Consider the following 12,355-nt stretch of genomic DNA (forward strand, 5'->3'; position numbering starts at 1 on the left):
GCCGAGGGGGCGGGGCGGGGCGGGGCTTTGGCGCGCTATTGTCATGGAGACGGGAAGCCGGCGGCGGAGGTGGCAGCCGCAGCCGGGGCTCGAAGTGTCCTGGCGAGCCGGCTGGGCTGAGACCGAGGGGAGCCCCGATCCTCCCCATACACACGCCCCTTTCCCCCCCCAGTCCCGCGACTCCCGGAGCCTGAGAGGGGAAAGCGGAGGTGGCCCGTGGAGACGGTTCCCGGAGCGCGCGGGGGGCTCCGCTGCGGCGCGAGTGTCCCCGCCCTGCTCTTCTCTCTCTCTCTCTCTCTCTCTCTCTCTCTCTTTCTCTCTCCTCTCCCTCCCGCCTCCCGCGGCCGACTGGGCGCCGCAGCGCCCGCCCCCGGCTCCGCCTGCCGCCGTGGCCCCTCGCGCTAACGGTCGGGAGCGACCCGCGCGCGCCGCCCGCCGGGGGCTCGCACCAGCCACGAGGGAGCGTCCGCGGCCCGCGCGTCCGCGCGCGCCGCTACAGAGAGGTGAGCCCGGGCGCGCCGCGTGCAGCCGAGACCCCCCACCCCCTCCGCCATCCCGCGCCCCCGCGCCGCCGACTGGACGCGGCCAGGGTCGCCCCGGGGCAGGCCTCTTCTCCTGGGGTCCCGGTCACGGGTGGGCGGCCACGTGGGCGTGTCCCTTGCAGCCACGCGCGGTGCCTTCCCCCTGTCGGGATGGAGGGTTGCGGAGTTGGACAGCGTGGGTGCCCAGTGGGGGCGATCCCCGGACTGGTCGGGGATGCTGGTTTCCCAGAGATGGAGCCGTTAGTGGTAGGTGGCACCAAGAATGTGAATCTGTCACCCAGACATCCTCATTACATCATCCTGCCCCCACCGCCTCCCGCCTCCCCCCACCGCCCCCAAGGGTCCTCCCCTCACTCCCCAACACACTTCCCTCCTCTACTGTCCGCTCTTCTCTTTGGGGTGTCCAGGGCTGGAGAGTATCCCGAAAGAGACTGCGGCTGCCTTGAGAATTTATGGTTCCGTGGCCGTGGTTGTCACCTCCGCTCTGCGTCAAATTTAAGGCTCATTTCTTAAGGATGTCTCTATTTTCTGCTTTATTTGCACATTGATGGCTCTGCTGCTGGTCGGCTGGCCACAGCCGCCCCGGCAGGCATCTCGGGGTAGACTCGAAAGGGAAGAGCTGATCATCCGCCAGCCGATCGCGGCTCAGGGAACAGCTAGCAGCTTGTTCGCGTATTTTTAAAAACTAATTAATTAATTAATTATTATTTTTTTAATGTGAAAGCACTCACCTTTTCTCAGGTCAACACCAACTCCGAACTTTTTTTTTTTTTTTATCTTGGTAGTGGTGATGATGCGTTCCCCGCTCCCACCTTTCCCCCTTTTATTTGTCAGTGTTTCAGTCTGGGGGGCGGAGGGGGGAGGAATCCTGCTTGCTTGTTTCATTGTAATAGTTTCACTGTTCACTGTAATAGTTTCTCTGGTTCTCTGCAGAGGTGGCAGCTAATGTGCCTCTTAACTCCAGGTTACCAAGAAGACTCTTTATTTGGGGGCAAAGGAAGGGGGTGGTCATCACATTTGTTATCTTTGCAAACATTTTAACCCACACTAGGGGTGGGTGGATATGCCCCAGTATTTTTTTTTTTTAGTGGGACTTTTAACATTTTTTTTTCTAATTTGGAAAACTTCCTAAGGGTTTGTTAGCTTGTCATGTCTCACCATCCATCCAGTACTGGGTAACTTTTTACAATTTGAAACTGTCCAGTAGGAACCACAATTGGATCACCCAGATTTGTCCATAAGAGCTTGCTCTTCAAGTTATGGCTGCACAGTTGTCATTGTTTAAGTCAAGCGCAGAAGAGGTTATTCCTGTTTATTTAGTGTAATAACTGTTTATAGTTAAAACTTTAAAGACTCATAAAAAGTAGGTCTGCTGTGTTTTAAAGATCTCATCATTCTTGTGGGAGAGACACAACACCCAGCTCTAGAAAAGGTAACAGATTGCTTCTGTCATATAGCTTTGCTGTTTTGGAGTGTACTTAAAGGATTATGATTGATAAGGCTGTCTTGCCAGAGAATGTTGACACAGGTGTGCGTCGTTATCTTAATTAAGATCCTGAGAAAATGTTGTCTATAAAATGGTGACACAAGAAGGGCGGCATATTTTTTGTATAGTTTTGCTCTAGGAGAATTTAATTGAGCCTGAAACCTGGCTTTGCACTTCCAGATTTTTGTGAGCACTTGGCAACAGAACTTTTCAGGGAGAAATAATAGTTTAATGTGAAGTGTACTGGCATGTCCTAGAACTACTTGTGGCTTTTTGGCAATGCTTTGTCAGCTTGCTTACGTGTGTTCTCTCTCTCTCTCTCTCTCTCTCTCTCTCTCTCTCTCTCTCTCTCTCTCTCTCCTCCACCTCTCCCCCTCTCCCTCTCTCCCTCCTTCTTTTTGGTGGGATAATGATTACTAATTTGGAAAGAAAAGCACATACAGAGCAGGCAGTATATTATTAGACAAATTTCTAATAGTGTTCAAACTGAATCTGCAAAGGAAGGCATGCTTCATGTTCAGAAGTAGGAATATAGTAAAAAGGTAAATCTATGAGAAATGTATGCCCCTTTAATTTTTGAAAAAGTTTTCTAGGATGGTTTAAGGATCTACAAACAATTTTGTTTTCATTTCACCAAGTGCATATGCACATTGTTTATAGCATGCCTTGTTTTTATTTCCAGACATAGAGAACTATTTTATCTTTTCCAAAATAATATTGTGTAAATTTGAATTGATGAGCAAGTGCAGAAATGCATTTAGCCTCTTATTAGTTTAAGGATCTGAATCATAATCTGGGTGACCACTAAAATAATATACTGTCTTTCAGTTCAAATCTTTGAATACGAAAACAATAGCAAAACGGATGCTGTTGATGACATTACCCTTGGCTTACCCAGCACCTAATACCCTTTAACATAAGTATTGCATTAAGATTTCCTCCCCTCTCTTTGTAGCTCATGGTTTCCTGGAAGCTGGCTGTCCATCAGGGTGTGTGTAAGATGTATGAGTGTTTTTCTTTAATATTAAAATTCATTGTAGGAGAGGAAATGAAAGTGGAGGAGCCCATAGGCATATGATCGAAGAAGCCAGGTGTAGAGTCACAGCTCATTCGTGACTCCAAGGAAAATTAGCTGGCTAGAATTACATGGTCAACTAAAATCAAAGACAGACTTATTTATATTTGTTTGCTGAAACTAAAACAAGAGCATTAATTTTGAAATAATTGCCATACTTACCCTTTAGCTCCCCCATCAAAATTCTTTCTCTAGCAGCTAAGATCAGCATCCCTCGGCTATTATTTATGTGTTATTTTCAAATTTATTATGCTATGTTAAAAGAAATGAAATAGGAAGACAAATTAAACACCTATGGTTGATTTGAAGAAATAAATTTTATTTTGTTATTCCATAGATTCTGACATTGGTGAAGTCTTTAAAAATGTGAATTATTCTTCTATTGAAAGACAGACATGCAAATGAAATCATGCAATCCTGAGTGAGTTAAACAAGTTCTTTAAAATAGATTTATGAAAACAGTATCAGATTTTAGAATAATGTTTTCGGGCTGAGGTAACATAGTGTACACTGTGCAGTAATGTCCCGCTATCTTTGTGTATGTCCCTTCAATTTCTACACAGTATTGACTCTTGTATTTTTAAACATCTTTGCAGTGTATTTGTTAGCTATTTTATATAGAAAATAATTCTTAATAGAACAGCAACAGATACAGGAGAAGATTTACAATCATGGAATTATTTTTGCCTTTTCCAATTATTGACTCTTGTTTGCTTTCATAGTACAGCTCCAAAGTATGTTACTTAGGACTTATATCTGCATAAATATGCAGCATTTTTATAGCAAGAGTAGACCTAAAGCACCAATTTAGCTTGGCAAATTAACTTAGATGCTTCAAAATTGAAAACTAGTATATTCTAATGTAGTTTGAGTGTAAGTCTTTATTAGTGAGGATGCACTTAACATTTGTTCTGGAGAAGGGAATATAATTTTCTCCTGCAGCTGTCATTTGTGTAATCCATTTTTCTAGCCTTTTCTCAGGCTAATGATATTCCACACCTTGATACAGCCTTTATTTGTTTATTTGCCATAATATGGAGTGATACCTGGGAGAAAATTAGATTAGATATTCGTATCTAATATCCCACACGTATTTAACTAGTTTTCTGTGTTTCCTTAAACAGAATCATTTCCATTTTCTGTGCAGGTGATAAGTATGATGCTTCCTTGATACATTTGGATGTTTTCAGCTAGGTTCATTTCTGAAGTATGGGCTTCCTTCAGATGTTGGCTGAAATTTGTCTTGTAATCCCCATGTCCATCTGCAAGTGAGTTATCCCATGCCATGCAGTGTGCTTTTGTATAGAATAAACCCCAAATAGCATCATTGTTAGTTTTACCAAAGTATTTATGTTGGTTATGAAGACTAAGTACAGAATGTAGAGAATGTCTCTTAAGACCTTTGATTATTAAAATTTTGTTAATGCATCAGGGGCACAGTAAATAGGAAAAAAAATCAGAATCATGGAAATACACTGAATAATGTCTTTATTTTGAAGTTATTCATAATGAAATTTATAAATTTAGTGCTTTCTATAAAAATAAAAATAAAGCCCATGATGTTTTATAGACAGAATTGCTATTTTAAAGAACTAATCTGCTTATACCAAATTAAAAAATTCTCATTATTTTCATTACTTACCTGAGTCTTTTAAGTTATTTAAAGAATATATATGTACATATATGCATATATATTCATATATATATGCACTCCAGCTGTGACTTCCAAGCTCTTATATTGACAAGAGGTATACATATATGCATAAAATTGCTATTTCTCATCAAAATAAGGGCTGTTGAATTCAAAGAGATGAGAAAAATTCATGTTGCAGAATATTTGTGTTGTCTAGTGGACAGAGTAAAGAACTAGATTTAGTGATGGAGAACGTTTTGTTAAGTAAAAATAAAGCAGTTATGTGACAAAAATCTATGCTAATATTATAGACAGCAACTATAATTTGTTCAGCTTTCAGTGGAACAAATGTTTCTCTATGTGTATTTTCAAAGACATTAAAGTGATTTTTTAATGCCATATGAAGTAATATATAATTGTTTGCAAATAGCACGCTTGTGTTCCCCTGTGACTGATTGGGTTTTATGGAGATGGGATTTCATATATGACCAAGAGCTGAAGCATTGCGGCAAGTTAAAAAATAAGCAACACAAATATCAAGAGAATGTTAAGCGGTGAGCAATTTGATTCCTCTTTGTTTGCTTTAATCTTAGGGAATTTTTTTCTTGTCTAAGATAAAACAAGGAAAACTGTAAACATCTATGTAAATCAGTTGAGTTGTATATCAGTGTATCAGCCAGAATTTCTATTTTATGTATATTAATGGTATTCAAATGTGTTATAACCAATAGTCCTTTTATATAAAATAGGGCTATGTGGTGGGAGGAGAGGTTCTTTACTATTGAAAAATATGAAACAAAAATGTGTTCTCAGAAATAATAGCTTATCATTGCTTAATTGAGGACATTGTACCAAACATTCTCTAGTAGAAATAGCCAGACTATGCTTTTGAGGACTATCGTATAGGAAAAGTAAACCTGAAGTATTGGTAATTAAACTGGAATTGTATGAAGGGCAGAAGTGGTAGGAAAGATGAAGCTAACTCTTGCTGTTGTTTATTTTTAAGAATCTACAGTTCATAATGGAGCTACTCTACTGGCTATTGGGAGAAGGAGATTCTGAAGATAGGGAGGTAATATTATCTCTTTTAAAAGGACGCTTTCTCTACCAATCCTGAGTCTTTATTACATATAAGAACTTTTCATCTAGTAGAGAGAAATTTCTTTAAATTTGGGGTACGAAAGCAATTTGGTTTTCATTTGCTAAGTTTTTGAGCTGCTTCTCCTAGGCGTTGGGCTATGCCCGGGAGTGCTGAGATGTCCCGTGGAGGCATACTCAGCACCCTTAAAATAGCTTCTTTCTGAGAATTAGGTCTCTGATGGTGGCCCACACAGTTGAGTAGGTGTCATTTTAATTTGTGGTTGATGTACGTGCGTGCATTTAGCATGTTGCTTAACTGTCCTCATTTACCTCCCACCTCTTTGTTGTCTTCTGTGAGGGAATGTGCTCTCTGCAGGGCGATTTACTGCCAGCCACCACCAAACACTGAGTGGGAGACTTGGTGGTTGACAACTGGTTCCAGAACTCTGCCAAGGAGTTAGCTGGGCCCGGCCTGGGCCCAGTGCAAGGAGACTGAAAGGCAGTTCTTACCCTCGTTCACAAATTTGGGTCCCCTTTCATTCTCTGTATAATCCTAGGCTGTGGGTAGTACTTTCCTTTTCCTTTTACTAGGTTGGCTTGTTGCTTATTTTGCAGCTGTTGTTTGGTTCACATGCAATGGAGTTTCTGTTTTATTCCACATGGTATCTTTGATAAGTTACTTGCATTCTCTTTCATTTAAAAAAAATGTAATGTTGCTCTTCAAGAATGATCTGTGGTTCTTGAAGAACAAAAATTATATTTAATTTTGTATCAATAAAGATAGTTTTTTATCTTCTCATACTGTTGCCAGATAGATTATGCAGGTTTAATTAAATGTAAAGTAAGAACCCTCTTGTAAAGGAATTATTATGTTTAAGAGTGTTACATATTTACCTTCTAAAAGGAAAATGATGTACCTGTCATTAAAAAATGTCTACTCCCTGGACCATATCTTTGGGGGATATTGATAGAATAATCAAGGGCTTTGTGTATTTAATTATGTAATTAGGGAATTTGTAAGCAGTGTGGTATAAAAAGAGTGAGTGTACATTGAGAAACAAAAACCTCTAAGAATGTTTGATCATTAAATCAAATAATGTTTTTGGTTAGTACAACATTAAGGTGAAATATGCCAACCTCAGGTTCTTTTTTCGTGCCTAGGAAGAAGTTGGAAGCAATTGAGGAAGCCATTTAAAAAATGACAATATCAAGGTGATTACTTGGAGCATTATATATTTTTGCAACATTATTCAATATTATGACCATGACCAACTTTTACACTTTCACATAGTTGGGTTATTACTCTGACTTTTGAGGTAGTCTATGGTATACACTGTCTGTGGTATAGCTTGTATATGAGATGCAAGAGTATTTTGAATTGATTAGGTCTTGGTGATTATCTTAAATAGACTACAATATTACAAGGTTGAAATGCAATATTTATTAATAGAAGGAAATATAAAATTTAATATCTGGGCAGCTGAGACCTTTAAACCTGCTTTAAAAGTATAATCTTGACATCTATGACTCTATTTTTAATCTTTGTTATGTTGGTAGAATTATGGATTTTCTATAATCTGAATATCTTATGTATTAATTCAAAATTTTATTCTCTCTGATGGACTTTTAAAATAAGGGCTATAGATGCTTTAGAGAATAAAATTTCGAGTCAGGCGCTAATTTATTAAGCACCAGTACATAGAAAAGCAGCCGTGATTAATTCCGAACTGTGAAAGGAGGTAGGTAAAGCTGTTTTCAGCTGAAATTTACTAATGCAGCAACCATTTAAATTAAATGTTTGTTAACATAATAGTGATGGCATTTTCTCCTCCTCCTCCTTGTGGTCTTGTCCAACTAGATGTTACAGTGGCAGTTGCACTGACTGTTAAGTGTTTAAATGATGACACCATTATGTGAAGTGATTTTGAAATGAGAGATTCCAGCCAAGAATTACATCTGCTCCCATCTCCTTCAAATCATACTCTCTGGCAGTACAGATTATGATTGATTTGTTTGTGACAGATTGCAGGAAACAGTCATTGATTTTTCAATATTTTACCTTAAAATTATTTACAGTTGTAACCATGGGGAGGTATTTCCATGGGCTGTCAGCCCCTGAAAGACTAGGATAATATTCCCTGCTCTCTGACAAGACAAATTACCTGTAATGAGTGCAGTAGCTGAAGGGTATACTTTTATTTTAAAATATGTCAATAACCCCAGTGACTAAACGAATATTGATTTAGCATAATGAAGCCTGAGTAATGTGAAAATGAGCTTTTTCAAGGGGCATGGTAAAGACTTTCTTTTTCGCTGGTTCTAAGAAGCTTTTCATTCTTTTTAACTAGCTATTGGAGATAAGGAGTTTATATGCAAACCATCAGGAATGATAGTGTTGTTTGTGATAACCAAGGTTCAAATATTTTGCCCTGGCTTTTATCGATTCTTTTTCAAATCTTATTTTGCGTCTTACTTTGAGTTATAGAACAGCTACTGATTTGCTTGATGTTATCTTTAACCAACTTAATATATTAGCAGTTCCATTGTATTTCGCATTAGAGCCTCTGGTAATGAATATTAAAATATAGCTATATGTAAAGTCATTTGTAGATGACATAATAATTATCTACAGACATTTCAAATGTGCTATTTTAGCATTTAAGGTGCTTTAGGGTGGTTCCTACTCTCTGGACACAAGATTGTTTTCAGGGAATAAATATAAATTTACTCAAGTCCTGTTATTTAGGCATCGGTGCATGTTTTTATTTTGTTAGGCTTGCCACCTTTAGAAAAGGTAATTCTCAACTTCTTTTTATGGATAAAGATTAATTCACATAAGGCCCGTCAATAAGAATGATAGTGAAAAAAAGAGAACGCTAATTTATAGCCCATCAAAGAACCTGAAGATTTTATGCCTGAGTACTTCCATATATCTTATTTGGTTAGCAGAAAACAGGGTAAATAATACCTATAATATTCAGCTGAAAATGAAGTATTTGAATAAGATGTAAAAAAAACCCCTATATTTCATACTAGACAAACATATTTAATGAATTCTAAGAGTCATAAAATCTTATTAAGTGCAACAGATAAAATCCCTTTTATAAATTCAAAATGAGTTACGATTTAAAGAAAATTCAGGTGGCTTATCATGAAGGCTGGTTCTGGTAACATGGCATTGGAAACATGGCAAGAAAATGAAAGATATAAACATTTTTTAATAGGAAAAGGATCGACTCTAGAACAAAAATTATTCTTTTTTTTTTCCAAAGGATTTGCCTAAGGGTATGACACAGATGATCTCTGCCTCTCGTCTTAGTTGTGTCCTGCAATAAACTGGATGCTTTATAAAATACAGGTCCCTGGCTTCAGTGCTGTCGGGTTTTATTTCTCTTTTCTCCTGGCCCCCAAGACTTCCTCTTTTTTTTTTCTATAAAAGAGCCTTGGAAAGACAGAAATATGAAAGATGAGCCATCATCAGCTCTAAAACTGATAGCCCTAATTCTTCAACCTTCAATTTAGTTTGTGGTTTTTTGAAAGTTAATGTAGTCTCCATAGAACTAATGTCTTCCAGAAAAATAATGGACATAGATATTTTTCTCAATATTTTTAATGAAGCTTTAATTTTTTTCAGGCAGATCTGTGCTAAGAAAAGATGAAATGCATTTTGTTTGTTCTGGAGTAAAATAATAAATGTGTAATGATCAGCACCTCTTGACCCCGTCGTTTATTTAAGCCCGTATATTTTACAATATAGTGTAGTACTGTTTATATGAATTGAGTTTTAGGTTTAATTGTAATACTATGTAAAATAAAGTGAAATTTTTTCTGAGAAAATTGTTCTCCTTTTGATACTATATCTGTCTTCTTCCTTTAGAAAAAATATCCTGCCTTAGTTCTCCTTTAGGAAAAAAATACTATTTACATAAAGTATTTTTAAACCATGCAAGTCATTGCCTGGGGTTGATTGGTTAAAACATTAATTTTTTTGAAACGGAGAAAATGCCCCCACTTAATTTTTTTTCTTGTATTGTATCTATTAAGATAAACAGTTTACTTTGCTACGGTACATACCACTCTACTTAATTTTTTTTTCAGAATTTATTTTACTGTGTTTGGTCTGACCTTCTATGATAACTTAATATAGGAACAAATTAGCATATAATTCCATTTTCCATGTGACCTGAGCCAGTTTCAGAATTGTACCACAACTTTTGGTTGGGGGGGGAGCGATATGATAGTTTACATACACTCTAGTATTAAGAATTTGCAAATGTTTAGTGCATCCTGGCTACTGTGTTACCAAAATGTTTTAAAATAAGAAGTTAGAGAGAAAAACCCTAATTACTAAGTTATTAAAATGCCTCCGAAGGTAGCGTTTTTAATTAGTGTACGTAATTGATTAGTGATTTGTCTTCTTCCAAGCATAAAGCAGCATGGTGAAGTAAAGTGCAGTCAGTGATGTATAAAATATTAGGAATTGATAGCGACAATGATCATGACAACTAAATGATTTTTTTCTTTTTTTTTAGATTCAGCCATCAGTCTTTGACATTTCCTGTGGTCTGTTTCAATCTAGATGCAAAGGACATGGAAAAATCAAGTGCTCAAGTGGTTTAAATATGTTTTGGATGTCCCTATTTATAGACTACAGTATTTTTCCAATTAAAATTCTCAGTTGTCACGAAGAAGGGGGTTATGCTCTTTTTGATCACCAATTTCATCGAAAATGCTTAATATTGTAGAGTACTACCAAACATTTTCTGTTTTAATCAAAGTATACAAAAAATAAAATAAGTTTTACATGTTGGGCTGAATAATTATTTGTTCCTAAAAAGGGGGGAGGGGTGTTAAAAGAATCCCTTTTCCCCTTAGAGCAGTTCTTCTTCCAATGTGATATTATTAGAGTAGCTTTAAAATTGCTTTCTAATGTGTCTCCATTATAATTATAGGAGAAAAAGACTTGAAAGGTATCCATATGTACATTTTAATTCTCTTTATTAGTCCCACTGGAGTAAAACATTTTCTCCTCAAACAATCTATTAGCTCAGCCCAAGACACCGGAAAAAATTTGCCTTAACTAGCAAAGCATTTGTTATGCGTTTGAACATTTGTTTTTTGTAAGAAAGGCTGCCACCCACTTCTTTCACAAGTTCCTATATTTGGGTAGGCTGAATAATGGAGGGTTGTCCTGCCATCGGGAAATTCCTTATTGTGGTTAATGTGGTGGCTATAGGAATATGGAAACGGAAGGATCCCTCTGTGGCCGAGGGCTTCCAGACTCCGTGGCGGGGATTCCGTGATGAGGTACTTGTGACCAGATAGCCCTGAGGAGACCCCCAGCTGCTAGTGACACTTTGAGAAACTGCTGTGAATTGTACTATTATAGTGAATGACAAGAGCATGTACTGGACCCACTTCGACAGTTTCTATAGAGAGTCCTGTGCTGTGATAAATTCTTAAACTCAGATCTCACTACAGTCAATTTAGTGGGCTAAGATTTTTTTTTTTTAATTAAGCTTTATATTCTGAGGTCACAGTAGAGTTTACAAGCAGCTGTTCTAAATAATGGAGCGATCATTCATACCTGTTGCCCAGATTCCAACATCTTGCAGTCAGTAGTACGATCTGGACAATGACATTGTTGATAGCCAAGATACATTTTCTTCATCACAAAGATTCCTCCTGTTGTCCTCACATCCTTCGTTAATTACCTGCTGCTTCCTTTCTTAGCCCTTTCGATCACTAGTTTGTCCTGATTTCTGGAATTTTTTTTTTCTTTTTGGGTCACACCTGGCGATGCACAGGGGTTACTCCTGGCTTTGCACTCAGGAATCACCCCTGGCCGTGCTCAGGGGACCATATGGGATGCGAACCCGGGTCGGCCGCGTGCAAGGCAAACGCCCTACCCGCTGTGCTATCTCTCCAGCCCCATTTCTGGAATTTTTGAGAATGGCATCTAGCTGGGATCTTGCAGCATGAAACCTTTGGGAATTGACTGTTCACACATAGTATAATTCACGTGCAATGCTTCACATTGGAGGTTTCACGCATCCGTTCTTTCTGATTCCCCAATCATTAGTATTCCACCCTCTGGTTGTCCTTAACTTACCAGTTGGGATTTGGGTTTGTTTCTGGAGTTTCATTACAAAAAAAAATACTGTAAACATTCATGTTCAGGTTTTTGTGTGAGCATAAGTTTTCATGTTTCTGGGATAAATACCCAGGACTACAATTGAGGGTCATATGGTAATTATTTACAGCATTTCTTCTAAGACTAGAATCGATTTTTCTTTGTGCGTAGAAGAGGAGACAAGGAGACGAAAACACATTTTTGTGATAATGTTCTTTTCCTCAGATAGATATGTTTGTGATTTTAAAACATACAGATTAAAATCTAATAATAATTTGCAACTAGATGCCCAAATATATTTTCTCATAACCTAGGTTTTATTAATTTTATGGATATATTATTGAAAAAATGTTTTGGGGATAGACAGTTTTTATATAAAGGAGAGGTAGATATGTACAACAGAAAA

At 38.1% G+C, this 12,355-nt stretch overlaps 1 long non-coding RNA gene across 2 annotated transcripts; it reads left to right on the top strand.

Moving 5' to 3' along the window:
- On the top strand, positions 1-10,624 carry LOC129406827 (uncharacterized). Of its 2 annotated transcripts, XR_008631284.1 has the most exons (7): positions 1-503; positions 3,441-3,524; positions 4,251-4,371; positions 5,167-5,290; positions 5,743-5,808; positions 6,978-7,028; positions 10,349-10,624. It is a non-coding gene; the product is annotated as an uncharacterized LOC129406827 (long non-coding RNA). The 2 variants fall into 2 exon arrangements; XR_008631285.1 differs by lacking the exon at positions 3,441-3,524 and having other exon boundaries at positions 2-503.
- The last annotated feature ends 1,731 nt before the right edge of the window (positions 10,625-12,355 follow it).

Source organism: Sorex araneus, chromosome 8, assembly GCF_027595985.1.
Source record: "Sorex araneus isolate mSorAra2 chromosome 8, mSorAra2.pri, whole genome shotgun sequence".
NCBI classification, from domain to species: Eukaryota; Metazoa; Chordata; class Mammalia; order Eulipotyphla; family Soricidae; genus Sorex; species Sorex araneus.